The following is a 13156-nucleotide window of genomic DNA, read 5'->3' on the forward strand; positions in this document are numbered from 1 at the left end:
CAGTGGCTCACGCTTATAATCCCAGCACTCTGAGAGGCTGAGACGGGCGGATCACCTGAGGTTAGGAGTTTGAGAACAGCCTGACCAATATGGTGAAATCTTGTCTTGAAAAAAAGAAAAAAAGGCCGGGCGTGGTGGCTCACACCTGTAATCCAAGCACTTTGGAGGCCAAGGTGGGCGGATCACCTGAGGTCGGGAGTTCAAGACCAGCCATGACCAACATGATGAAACCCCATCTTTAAAAAAAAAAAAAAGCAAAAAAAAGCAAAGTCTCTAATCATCTTTGCTCTAATCTCCATGAGGTGGTGTTTTTCAGTTTATTAGGGTGGTGCAAAAGTAATGGTGGTTTTTACTACCGCTTTTACTTTTGCACCAATGCAATAATACTCAGGTGGGCGATTTTCTGTTTTCGTTGCCGGCTGAGGAGTCACGTGGGTGAGAGGGGACCTTTGTGGTAGTTCCCTAATGCAGCAGGAGAGGAATCCCTGAAGTGGGAACTTCACCTGAGGGCCCCACTTTTTTTTATTTTTCTTTTTTTCTTGAGTCAGGGTCTCACTCTGTCACCATGGAGTGCAGTCATGTGATCTTGGCTCACTGCAACCTCCGCCTCCCGGGTTCAAGTGATTCTCCTGCCTCAGCCTCCCCAGTAGCTGGGACTACAGGTGTGCACCACCACACACAGCTAATGTTTTGTATTTTTAGTAGAGTCGGGATTTCACCATGTTGGCCAGGATGGTCTCTATCTCTTGACCTCGTGATCCGCCCGCCTCGGCCTCCAAAAGTGCTGGGATTGCAGGCCTGAGCCACCGCGCCCGGCTGAGGGTCCCACTTTCATGCTATCTCCCCATGCCCAGGAACTGCAGACCAACCACACCCTGCACTTTCACCTAAAGCTGGAAAACTCAGCCCAACTGAGATCTTTGATCCTCTTTCTACAGAGGAAGAAAAACAAAAACTATGTAAGTGTTTGTGAAATGACTTCACTTGAGCTTTCAAAGTCAGACCTTCCATAACTTTACCTGAATAACTGAGTAGACTATAGGATGGAGGAATTAATCACCACCATATTACTAAAGTTGTCTTACTTTTTTTTTTTTTCAAGACAGAGTTTTGCTCTTGGCGTGCAATGGCCCGATCTCGGCTCACCACAACCTCTGCCTCATGGGTTCAAGCAATTCTCCTGCCTCAGCCTCCTGAGTAGCTGGGATTACAGGCGTGCACCACCACACCTGGCTAATTTTGTATTTTCAGTAGAGATGGGATTTCTCCAAGTTGGTCAGGCTGGTATCAAACTCCTGACCTCAGGTGATCTGCCCACCTCACTCCTGAAGTGCTGGGGTTACAGGCGTGAGCCACCACACCCGGCAAGTTGCCTTACATTTTAAAAATACTTGATAGTTTGCAGAGCATCTGAACATTTACAATCTTTCTGATTTTTTCAACCCTGGAAGGCAGAGCAGGCATTATTACCCCCTTATGATCCCCATTTACTATATAAAAGGCTCTGAGCCTCAGAGAGGGCAAAAGACATATCCAGGCTGAACTAGCTACTGGGCGGTAAAGAATGGTTCAAAGCTTTTATTTTTTATCTTTTTTTCAGGCAGAGTCTCTCTCTGTCACCCAGATTGGAATGCAGTGGCTCGATCTTGGCTTCCTGTAACCTCTTCCTCCCACGTTCAAGCGATCCTCCTGCCTCAGCCTCCCAAGTAGCTGGGACTACAGTTGCACACCACAACACCTGGCTAATTCTCGTAGTTTTAGTGGAGAAGGGGTTTCACCATGTTGACCAAGCTGATCTTGAACTTCTGACCTCAGGTGATCCACCTGCCTCGGGCTCCCAAAGTGCTGGGATCACAGGCATGCTCCACACCTGACCTGGCTCAAAGCTTGTATTATTATTATTTATTTTATTTATTTTTTTTCAAGACAGAGTCTTGCTCTGTTACCCAGGCTGGAGTGCAACGGTGTGATCTCCGCTCACTCCCAGGTTCAAGCAATTCTGCCTCAGCCTCCCGAGTAGCTGGATTGCAGATGCCTGCAACCACACCTGGCTAGTTTTTGTATTTTTAGTAGAGATGAGGTTTCACTATGTTGGCCAGGTTGGTCTCGAACTCCTGACCTTGTGATTTGCCCACTGGCTTCCCAAAGTGCTAGGATTACAGGTGTGAGCCACTGTGCCCAGCTCAGTGCTTTTAAATGGTCAGCATGAGTTGACATCTTTTGCCTCACATGCTATCTGCCCCCATCCCTGACATGCACACCACATTTGCCCACACATTACCCAAGAACCCAGAATTGGGAGCAGACTTGTGACCAAGACCTGTATTTTCCCTCTTAGACTGGGTCACATGTCTTCTTCTTCTTCTTTTTTGAGACAGGGTCTCACTCTGTCATCCAGGCTGGAGTGTGCAGTGGTGTGATCTCGGCTCACTGCACCCTCCACCACCTGGGCTCAAGCGATCCTCCCACCTCAACCTCCTGAATTGCTGGGATTAAAGGTGTGTGCCACCGTGACTGGCTAATTTTTGTATTGTAGTAGAGATGGAGTTTCACCATGTTTACCAGGCTGGTCTCAAACTCCTGACCTCAAATGATCCACCCGCCTCAGCCTCCCAAAGTGCTGGGATTACAGGTGTGAGCCACTGCACCCAGCCGAGGGTCGCATATCTTCTTGAGTTTCCATGTAAAAATTATCATTGCAACAGTTTTGTGCCTCTTCCTGCAGATGTTCTACAATTCTGACCATCTCATTTTCGCTGCCGTCATCCTCACCCAGGTTTTCATCCTCACATCTGAATTATTGCATGACAGTCGCTCAGGTTATTGAGCCGCTCAGCTATATTAAGACTTCAGCAAACACTCATGGAGCATTAATATGTGCCAAGCCTGTGCCAAGCTTGAGGATCGGGCTGACTACATCCTGTCCCTGCCCTCAAGGGCTTTCCAGGGAAATGGCCGTAGAAATGTCTGAAACAGGTAGCTACAACAGGACACGGAAAGGGCATCGATGGGGAGATGTGCAGGGACCTGGGGAGGACCAGGTGACAGCAGGCTGTTCCTTCCCGCTGGTCCTCAGGCCTTCAGGTTTGCTCCTGTCACAGGCACGCAGTGTTCTGTGTGTCCACTGGTCCAGATCCTTTAGTCACGTTCCAGCGCCGAGACTTCAGCTTGGGTTTCAGTGTTCTCTACTATCTGGCTCCTCCATCTCACTGTTCCACGGGACGACCCTCTCTGCCATTTGCAACTGTCTCCCAGGTGGCGCAGGTATTTCTCACACAGCTTCCTGTGATATAGTCAGAGAATCATGGTAGTAACCACTGTACTACTCATTGTCTGTCTCTCGCCCTCCGCTAAGCACTTTATTGTGTTATTTTATGTCATCTTCATAACTCATTATGGTAGGTATCATCTTCCTTATTTTGTAAGATGAAGACACCAAGGTTCAGAAAGGTCAAATAACTTGCCTAAATCAGACAGCTAGAATAAGGCTGATTAGAACTCAGCCCCTGGTCAAGCCCAGAGTCATCCTACTCTTCCCCTTCCGTTCTACTGAGATGATAGGAAAGAAAGAGCAGAGGTTATCTGTTAGTGATTTTTTTTTTTTTTTTTTGAGACAGAGTTTCACTCTTGTTGCCCAGGCAATGGTGTGATCTCGGCTCACTGCAAACTCTGCCTCCTGGGTTCAAGTGATTCTCCTGCCTCAGCCTCCTGAGTAGCTGGGATTACAGGCATGCACCACCACACCAGACTAATTTTGTATTTTTAGTAGAGATGGGGTTTCACCATGTTGGTCAGGCTGGTCTCGAACTCCTGACCTCAGGTGATCCACCTGCCTCAGCCTCCCAAAGTGCTGGGATTATAGGTGTGATCCACTGCGTCCACCTTAGGGGTTAGTGATTTTGTCCCTTCATTCATGCTGCTCCCATACCTGAAATACTTACTTTCTCCTCCAACAGTGAATGAAAACTGAGAGACAAATGCCTTCCCCTTTCCATCCCTTGAGAGACAGTTCGGAATCTTCTTAGATGGTCCTTTGGGGTCAGGCATCTGTCTCCCATGGTGATGGTCAGCCCAAGAATGCTCTCTTGAATTGTGTTCCTTTTTTTTGAGATGAAGTTTTGCTTTTGTTGCCCAGCTGGAGTGCAATGGCACCATCTCAGCTTACCGCAACCTCCACCTCCCGGGTTCAAGTGATCCCCCTGCCTCAGCCTCCCGAGTAGCTGGGATTACAGGCATGTGCCATCATGCCCAGCTAATTTTGTATTTTTAGTAGAGATGGGGTTTCTCCATGTTGGTCAGGCTGGTCTCGACCTGAGGTGATCTGCCCGACTTGGCCTCCCAAAGTGCTGGGATTACAGGTGTGAGCCTCCAAGCCCAGCCACGTTCCTTTTTTTTTTCTGTTTAACTTCTCCTGTTCCTCATTTCTGCTCTCTGGAATTTTCTTCCCATATAAGCTGCCTACATGCAAACTGTTTATTAAGGGTCTGCTCCTAGGGGAATGTGGGCTATGCCAGGTGACATTCAGTGCTATGAGACTAAATGAGATCTGCAACAGAGTGAGGTAAGGAACAGATCCCAGGACTGAACCCTGCGACCCTCCAACATTTGTTTTGTTTTTGGAGACAGGGTCTCGCACTGTTGCCCAGGCTGGAGTGCAAAGGCGTGATCACAGTTCACTGCAGCCTCGACCTCCTGGGCTCCTCCCTGTCTCAGCCTTCTGAATGGCTGGGACTGTGGGCACGTGCCACTACGTCTGGTTCTCTGTAACATTTAGAGGTGAAGGAGATGTGGAGAACCTAGCAAAGGGGACCTTGATGGAATAATCAAGAGAGTATAGTGTCTTGGAAGCCAAGGGGCAAAACAATGCCTCAAGGAAGAAGAAATACTCAGCTGATCCTTGCTGAACAGTCAAGGAAGATGAAGATTAAATGATGACCCTTACATTTAACCACACTGGAGGGGACTGACAATCTTAACAAAGAGCAGCTTGGGTGGAGTCATGGAGTGACTCAAATGGGTTCAAGGGAGAACTTGAGGGGGCCAGGTGCAGTGTTCACACCTGTAATCCCAATGCTTTGGGAGGCCCAGGCGGGTGAATCATGAGGTCAGGAGTTCCAGACCAGCCTGGCCAGCGTGGGGAAACCCCATCTTTACTAAAAATACAAAAGTTAGCCAGGCATGGTGGTGCGTGTCTGTAATCCCAGCTACTCCGGAGGCTGAGGCAGGAGAACTGCTTGAACCTGGGAAGCGGAGGTTGCGGTGAGCCGAGATTGTGCTATTGCACTCCAGCCTGGGTGACAAGAGCAAGACTCCATCTCAAAAAAAAGAAGGAAAAAAAAAAAAAAAAAAAGGAGAGAGCGAGAGAACAGAATGGGGAGAAATTACAATTGTCCCTTATCCATCCCTCAATGTCTGTAGCAGATTGGTTTCAGAAGGCCCCTGAAGGTTCCAAAATCCATTTTTTTTTTTAGAGATGGGGGTCTTGCTATGTTGCCCAGGCTGTTCTTGAACTCCTGACGTCAAGCAATCCTCCCACTTCAAAAATCCTCCCACCTCTCAAATCACTGTGATTACAGGGGCAAGCCAAGGTTCCCAGCCCCCAAATCCTTGGGTGTGCAAGTCCCTTATATAAAATGGGGTAATAGCTGGGTGCGGTGGCTCACCCCAGCACTTTGGGAGGTCAAGGCAGATGGATCACTTGAGTTCAGGAGTTCCAGACCAGCCTGACCAACGTGGCGAAACCCTATCTCTACTAAAGAAATACAAAAATTAGCCGGATGTAGTGGTGGGCACATGTAGTCCCAGCTACTTGGGAGGCTGAGGCAGGAGAATCACTTGAACCCAGGAGGCAGAGGTTGTAGTAAGCGGAGATTGTGCCACTGCACTCCAGCCTGGGTGACAAGAATGAAACTCCATCTCAAGAAAAATAAATAAAATAAAATGGCATAATATTTGCATATAATCTACACATCCTCCCATATACTTTAAATCTTCTCTCTGTTAATACCTAACACAATATAAGTGCTCTGCAAATAATTGTTATACTGTATGTTTTTATTTGTATTATTATTATTTTTTGAGACAGGGTCTCGCTTTGTCACTGAGATGGGAGTGCAGTGGCAAAATCATGGCTCATGGCAGCCTTGACCTCCCTGGGCTCAAGTGATCCTCATTATTTCAGCCTCCTGAGTAGCTGGGACCACAGGCACATGCCACCATGCCTGGCTAATTCTTGTTTGTTTGTAGAGATGGGGTTCTACCTTGTTTCCTGGGCTGGTTTTAAGTTCCTGGATGCAAGCTCTCTGCCTACCTTGGCCTCCCAAAGTGCTGGGATTACAGATTTGAGCCACCATGCCCAGCCTAGTTGTATTATTATTGTTACTTTCGTTTTATTTTATTTATTTATTTATAAGACAGGATTTCACAACATTGGTCAGGCTGGTTTTGAACTCCTGACCTTGTGATCCGCCCGCCTCAGCCTCCCAAAGTACTAGGATTACAGGCATGAGCTACCATGCTGTATTATTGTTATTTAAAGCAGCAGGATTTGATCTGTGGGCTGTAATTTGCCAACTCGTGCTGTACAATGTTTGAATGCTTTTTGTTGTTTTGTTTGTGACAGAGTCTCGTTGTGTCACCCAGGCTGGAGTGCAGTGGCATGATCTCAGCTGACTGCAGTCTCTGCCTCCCAGGTTCAAGCAGTTCTCATGCCTTAGCCTTCTGAGTAGCTGGGACTACCGGCATGCACTGCGACACACAGCTAAGTTTTGTATTTAGTAGAGACGGGGTTTGGCCATGTTGGCTAGGCTGGTCTCGAACTTCTGACCTCAGGTGATCCATCCGCCTCAGCCTCCCAAAGTGCTGGGATTATAGGCATGAGCCACCGTGCCCTGCCGCAGCAGTGTTTTGAGGTGGAACCTTTAAGAGGTGATTAGGCCATGCGGGCTCTGTCCTCACAGTGGGATTAATGCTGTTGTTGTGGGAGTGGTTTTCTCATTAAATGATGAGCTCGGTCCCCTTTCTTCTCCCGCCTCACTCACCTCTCTATTGCCCCGTGATGCCTTATGCCATGTTATGATATGACAAAAAGGCCTTCACCAGATGCCAACCCCTTGACCTTGGACTTCCCAGCAGCTAGAACTGTGAACCAAATGACTGTTTTTCCTTTATCAATTACCTAGTCTCTGGTATTCTGTCATAGCAGCACAAAGCAGACTGAGACACAGGGTCAAGATTGGCTTTTTAAAAAAATGATGAGTGAGATTACAGCATATTTGTGTGCTGATGAGAATGATTCAGTAGCCGGGCGCGGTGGCTCAAGCCTGTAATCCCAGCACTTTGGGAGGCTGAGGCGGGTGGATCACGAGGTCAAGAGATCGAGACCATCCTGGTCAACATGGTGAAACCCCGTCTCTATTAAATATACAAAAATTCAGCTGGGCATGGTGGCGCATGCCTGTAATCCCAGCTACTCAGGAGGCTGAGGCAGGAGAATTGCCTGAACCCAGGAGGCGGAGGTTGCGGTGAGCCGAGATCGCGCCATTGCACTCCAGCCTGGGTAACAAGAGTGAAACTCCATCTCAAAAAAAAAAAAAAAAAAAAAAGAAAAAAGAAAATGATTCAGTAAAGAATTAAAAACGTGACGCAGGAGAGAGGAGGGAGAATGGCTGGAGTGAGGGGATGGATCTTGTGCAGCTCAGTGAAGGTGTTTGCCTTAGATAGGAACAGAGACCATTTATCCCCAGACTGCAGAGGGGAAAGCCGTGTGTGTGGGCAAATTCTCCCGTTCCATGACTTACTGAATGCTTCACTTACAAGAGATCATTAAGGCTTTGAGCCTGTGCCGCCTATGCTTCCCCCCCATTTTGCAGATGAGACATACAGAGAACTGATTTACCAAAGGGGACACCAATGATTATTATGTGTGCACCAGTGATTATTTGTTTTGTTTTGTTTTTGAGATGGAGTTTCACTCTTGTTGTCCAGGCTGTAGTGCAATGGCACGACCTGGGCTCACTGCAACCTCTGCCTCCCGAGTTCAAGTGATTCTCCTGCCTCAGCCTCCCAAGTAGCTGGGATTACAGGCACCTGCCACCATGCCCAGCTAATTTTTTTGTATTTTTCGTAGAGATGGGGTTTCACCATGTTGGCCAGGCTGGTCTCAAACTCCTGACTTCAGGTGATCCACTCACCTCAGCTTCTCAAACTGCTGGGATTATAGGCATGAGCCACCGCGCCCAGCCTGCACCAATGATAATGATGATTATTTTTTAAAGACAGGGTTTTACCATGTTGGCCAGGCTGGTCTTGAACTCCTGACCTGAGGTGATCCGCCCGCCTCTGCCTCCCAAAGTGCTGAGATTACAGGCGTGAGCCACCACACCTGGCCACCAATGATTATTAGAGTCAGAGTTGGAATGAGAATCCAAGACCCTTCTTGACCCCCAGCACAGTAGGGTTCTGTCTGTGGGCAGGATTCCGCCTGCCCCACCTGTGCTCCGGGTAGTAGACGCATAGTGTAGGGGCCTCCAGGAAGACATTGGAAGAAGAAAGTGGAGAACCGAGCAAACTTCAGAATAGAATCAATAAGCCATGGGGTTGGGTGATTTGAAAGTCAACTGAGGAGTCTAAGGGATCTCCCTACATATACTTAGGAGTAACTGAATCATTGTAAGGAAAGCTATAAAGCGGCAAACTGGACTGAGAAAAATCTGTCAAAATGCAGAAAGAGGCGAGTATAAATCCAAGTGCAAATAGAAGGGCATGGATGTTTCTGGAACATAGATTCCTCATTTCAAATGTTCCATGAAGCTTTGTTTCCTGATGTGGGTTTAGAAACAGGGTCCCTTTGAGCTTAGATGGAGTTGAATGCTGCATGAGGACTGGACGATGAGTTTCCAGAAGTGAGAGGCCGCAACACAAGAGCACAAACAAGCTGGTCCCATGAAGGAGCCAAACACCAGAGTTCACCTTGACCTCCAGGAAACTTGTGAAACCACTGCATTGTCTTTCCCCTAATTCCAGTCATTTCGCAACATTCTCTGAGCTGTGGTGTGAGGCACTGTGCTTAGTGCTATAGGTATGGCGGGTAAGGGAGAGGTGGGGTGTGGTATACAGAACAGGTAAACGGAAAGAGTCTCCACCCTCCAATGTGTACAGCCTTATAGTAAGAATGAGCGATTCACACACCGGACTGTGATTTCATGCCCACTGCTTAGTCCGCTGGTTACTCATTCTGCTTCTCAGTTAGCTCCGTGCTGGACAGAGTGGGGGGCATGTAATATGGGAGGAGTCTGTGTCTCTGATCACTGCAGAGATAACTCCCTGACTATGGATTCCGAGATATAAATTAGAAACTGCTATTGGGTACAAATTATTCCCGTGTGAGCTTGTGGAGTGTGATCCACTTATCTCCAGGACTGATCGCTAGTTAAATCCTGCTCAAGTAGCTGAAAGCCTGTTTGTTTTACGACAAACAGGAGACAGGGGCCCTTGCTGAAATTCGGGTGTGGGATTGAACCTTAAGCCAATGCTCTAACGTGTTTGTTTGGAGAATCCTAAGTGGGTACAGTCTGTGACGGCTGTCTTCTGCCTCTGTGCTAAAACGGTGCTGGAAGTGAACCAAAAGGTCGTGGTTCCGACTTCCAACACTCAGGCTGTTAAGGACAGGTGGAGGAGATGAGCCGGAATGTCACCAAGAGATAATCCAGGAAATGCTTCTCTGAAGAAATTACCGCGGATCTCTTCATTTCTGCAGCCCTTTGCAGTCGTCAAAGCACTTGCAGTATCACTGATTTCATGGAATCCTCATATTGCCCCATGAAGTAGGTGGGGCAGGTTTTATTATCACTGTTTTGCAGCTGAAGAGACGGAGGCCCCAAGAGGTGGCATGACTTGGTCCAGGTCACATGGCTAATAAGCAGTTGAGCTGGAGCTCGAGTCCAGGTCTTCTGACTGTGAATCGAATGCCCAGGTGCCAGCCAGCCATTCCTTGGCGGCTCAGCTGCCTCCTCAGCCCCCTTGGCTCTCAGATGAGAGGCCTGGGGTGAGAGCATGCGCTTCACTCCCAGGATGACCTGGGTTTGAGTCCCACCTCTGCCCTAACTAGCCGTATGACCTTCGGCAAGTTGCCAAACCATCTCTGTGCCTCGTCTGCAAAAGGAGCAAAATAACAGTACCTCCCCGTAAGGGGATTTGGAGGAGTAAATGAGTTATTAGAGAGAGAACAAAACACGTTTGCCATAGTGCAAGGCATCAGTAAATGCTAGATTACCTCTCCCTGAAGACTATTTTCCTCTAAGATGCGACCCAAAAGAGAGTACTCAAGAATCTTGCAGGCCAGGCACAGTGGCTCATCCTGTAATCCCAGCACTAGCACGTTGGGAGACCAAGGCAGAAGGATTGCCCGAGTTCAGGAGTTCGAGGCCAGCCTGGGTAACAAGGTGAAACCTCATCTCTACAAAAAATACAAAACAGGCCGAGTGTGGTGGCTCACACTTGTAATCCCAGCACTTTGGGAGGCCAAGGTGGGCAGATCACCTGAGGTCTGGAGTTCGAGACCAGCCTGACCAACATGGAGAAACCCTATCTCTACTAAGAATACAAAATTAGCCAGGCATGATGGTGCATGCCTGTAATCCCAGCTACTCGGGAAGCTGAGGTAGGAGAATCGCTTGAACCCATGAGGCAGAGGTGGTGAGCCAAGATCGGGCCATTGCACTCCAGCCTGGGCAACAAGAGCAAAACTCTGCCTCAAAAACAAAAAACAAAAAACAGAAAAAACAAAACTTAGCCAGGTGTGATGGCATGCACCTTGACCCTGGAGGTTGAGGCTGCAGTGAGTTGAGATTGTGGCCACTGCACTCTAGCATGGGTGCCACAGTGAGACCCTGCCTTAAACAAACAAACAAAAAATAATGCAGAAGGCTTCCTGATTTCCTTCCTTGTCATTTCTTTTTTTTTTTTTTTTTTTTTTTTTTTTTGTTTTTTTTTTTTTTTTTTTTTTTTTTTTTTTTGAGACGGAGTTTCGCTCTTGTTACCCAGGCTGGAGTACAATGGCGCAATCTCCACTCACCACAACCTCCACCTCCTGGGTTCAGGCAATTCTCCTGCCTCAGTGTCCCGAGTAGCTGGGATTACAAGCACACACCACCATGCCCAGCTAATTTTTTGTATATTTAGTAGAGAAGGGGTTTCACCATGTTGACCAGGATGGTCTCGATCTCTTGACCTCGTGATCCACCCGCCTCAGCCTCCCAAAGTGCTGGGATTACAGGCGTGAGCCACCGCGCCCGGCCCTCCTTGTCATTTCTTACCTTACCTTCTCACTCTGTGATAATGCTACCTCAAATTGGTAAGGGCTAGGCGCAGTGGCTGATGGGGCACAGTGGCTCATGCCTGTAATCCCAACATTTTGGGAGACTGAGGCAGATGGATCACTTGAAGTCAGAAGTTCGAGACCTGCCTGGCCAACATGACAAAACCTCGTCTTTACTAAAAATACAAAGATTAGCTGGGCATAGTGGTGCATGCCTGTAATACCAGCTACTCGGGAGGCTGAGGTATGAGAATTGCTTGAACCCGAGAGGCAGAGGTTGCAGTGGGCTGAGATCACACCACTGCACAACAGCCTGGGTGACAGAGCGAGACTCTATCTCAAAAAAAACAAGACAATAGTAATAATAATAACAATAATTTGTCTCTGTCTCTTTTTACTTTTCTTTCTTTCTCTTTTTTGAGACAGAGTCTCGCTCTGTCGCCAGGCACTAGGCTGGAGTGCAGTGGCGCAATCTCGGCTCACCGCAACCTCTGCCTCTCAGGCTCAAGCAATTCTCCTGCCTCAGCCTCCTGAGTAGCTGGAATTACAGGCACAGGCCACCACGCCCAGCTAATTTTTGTATTTTTAGTAGAGATGGGGTTTCACCATGTTGGCCAGGACGGTCTCGATCTCTTGACCTTGTGATCTGCCCGCCTCGGCCTCCCAAAGTGCTGGGATTACAGGTGTGAACCACCACACCCGGCCTACTCTTCTTTCTTTCTTTCTTTCTTTTTTTTTTTTGAGATGGAATTTCGTTCCTGTCGCCCATCCTGGAAAGCAATGATGTGATCTCTGCTCACTGTAACCCAAGCCTCCCAGGTTCAAGTGATTCTCCTGTCTCAGCCTCCCGAGTAGCTGGGATTACAGGTGCCTGCCACCACACCCAGCTAATTTTTGTATTTTTTAGTAGAGATGGGGTTTCATCACGTTGGCCAGGTTGGTCTGGAACTCCGGACCTCAGGTGATCGCCTGCCTCAGCCTCCCAAAGTGCTGGGATTACAAGCATGGACCACTGCATCCAGCCTCTTTTTACTTTTCAAAGTACTTCTCCACTCAGCACCTCTTGGGATCTTCCTGTCAACCCTATAACAGAAATAGAACCAGAAATCTTCACTCACTTCTTTTAATTGAGAAAACCAAGGTAAGAGGTGAATTGACTGCACTAAGGCAACATCTCTGTTAGCCGAGGAGCTAGGATTCTTCTTTCAGTTTCAATTCCTTGTTACTGGAAATCTTTGTTGAATTGTGTGAGTTTCCTATCCCACCTTTGGAATTGGGAGCTAGGGGACCTCATGGACTTTCTGAACTCAGGATTGTCTTTGAGCACCTAAACCATAAAGAGAAAAGTGGTTTGCCTCAATGAGACCTCCTGATCCCGCTCAATTTCCCTGCACATTTGGAAGATAACCCAAGCTTAGGGGTAAATTCCATCTGCAGCCAAAGACCAGCTCTGAGCTGGCTTCCCATGAGCAGGGGAGGGTGGAAAGGTCAAAGGGTGGTGGTGCTCCTCCTGAGAGTCCAGCGTCAGCGCTACCATTTGATATCTGAGAACATCTTGAACAAGTCAAGGTGCACCTCAATTTCCTCATCTCTCACAGAACACTGGATTAGATAATGCCTCAGCTGACTTCCTGATAACATGAAAGAGATTTGCTTGAGGACAACATTGACACATTATGGACAATTTTTATTTTTATTATTTATTTATTTATTATTATTTTTTTTTTGAGACAGAGTTTCGCTCTTGTTACCCAGGCTGGAGTGCAATGGCGCGATCTCGGCTCACCGCAACCTCCGCCTCCTGGGTTCAGGCAATTCTCCTGCCTCAGCCTCCTGAGT

Source organism: Cebus imitator, unplaced genomic scaffold (genome assembly GCF_001604975.1).
Source record: "Cebus imitator isolate Cc_AM_T3 unplaced genomic scaffold, Cebus_imitator-1.0 Scaffold24, whole genome shotgun sequence".
Lineage (NCBI taxonomy): Eukaryota > Metazoa > Chordata > Mammalia > Primates > Cebidae > Cebus > Cebus imitator.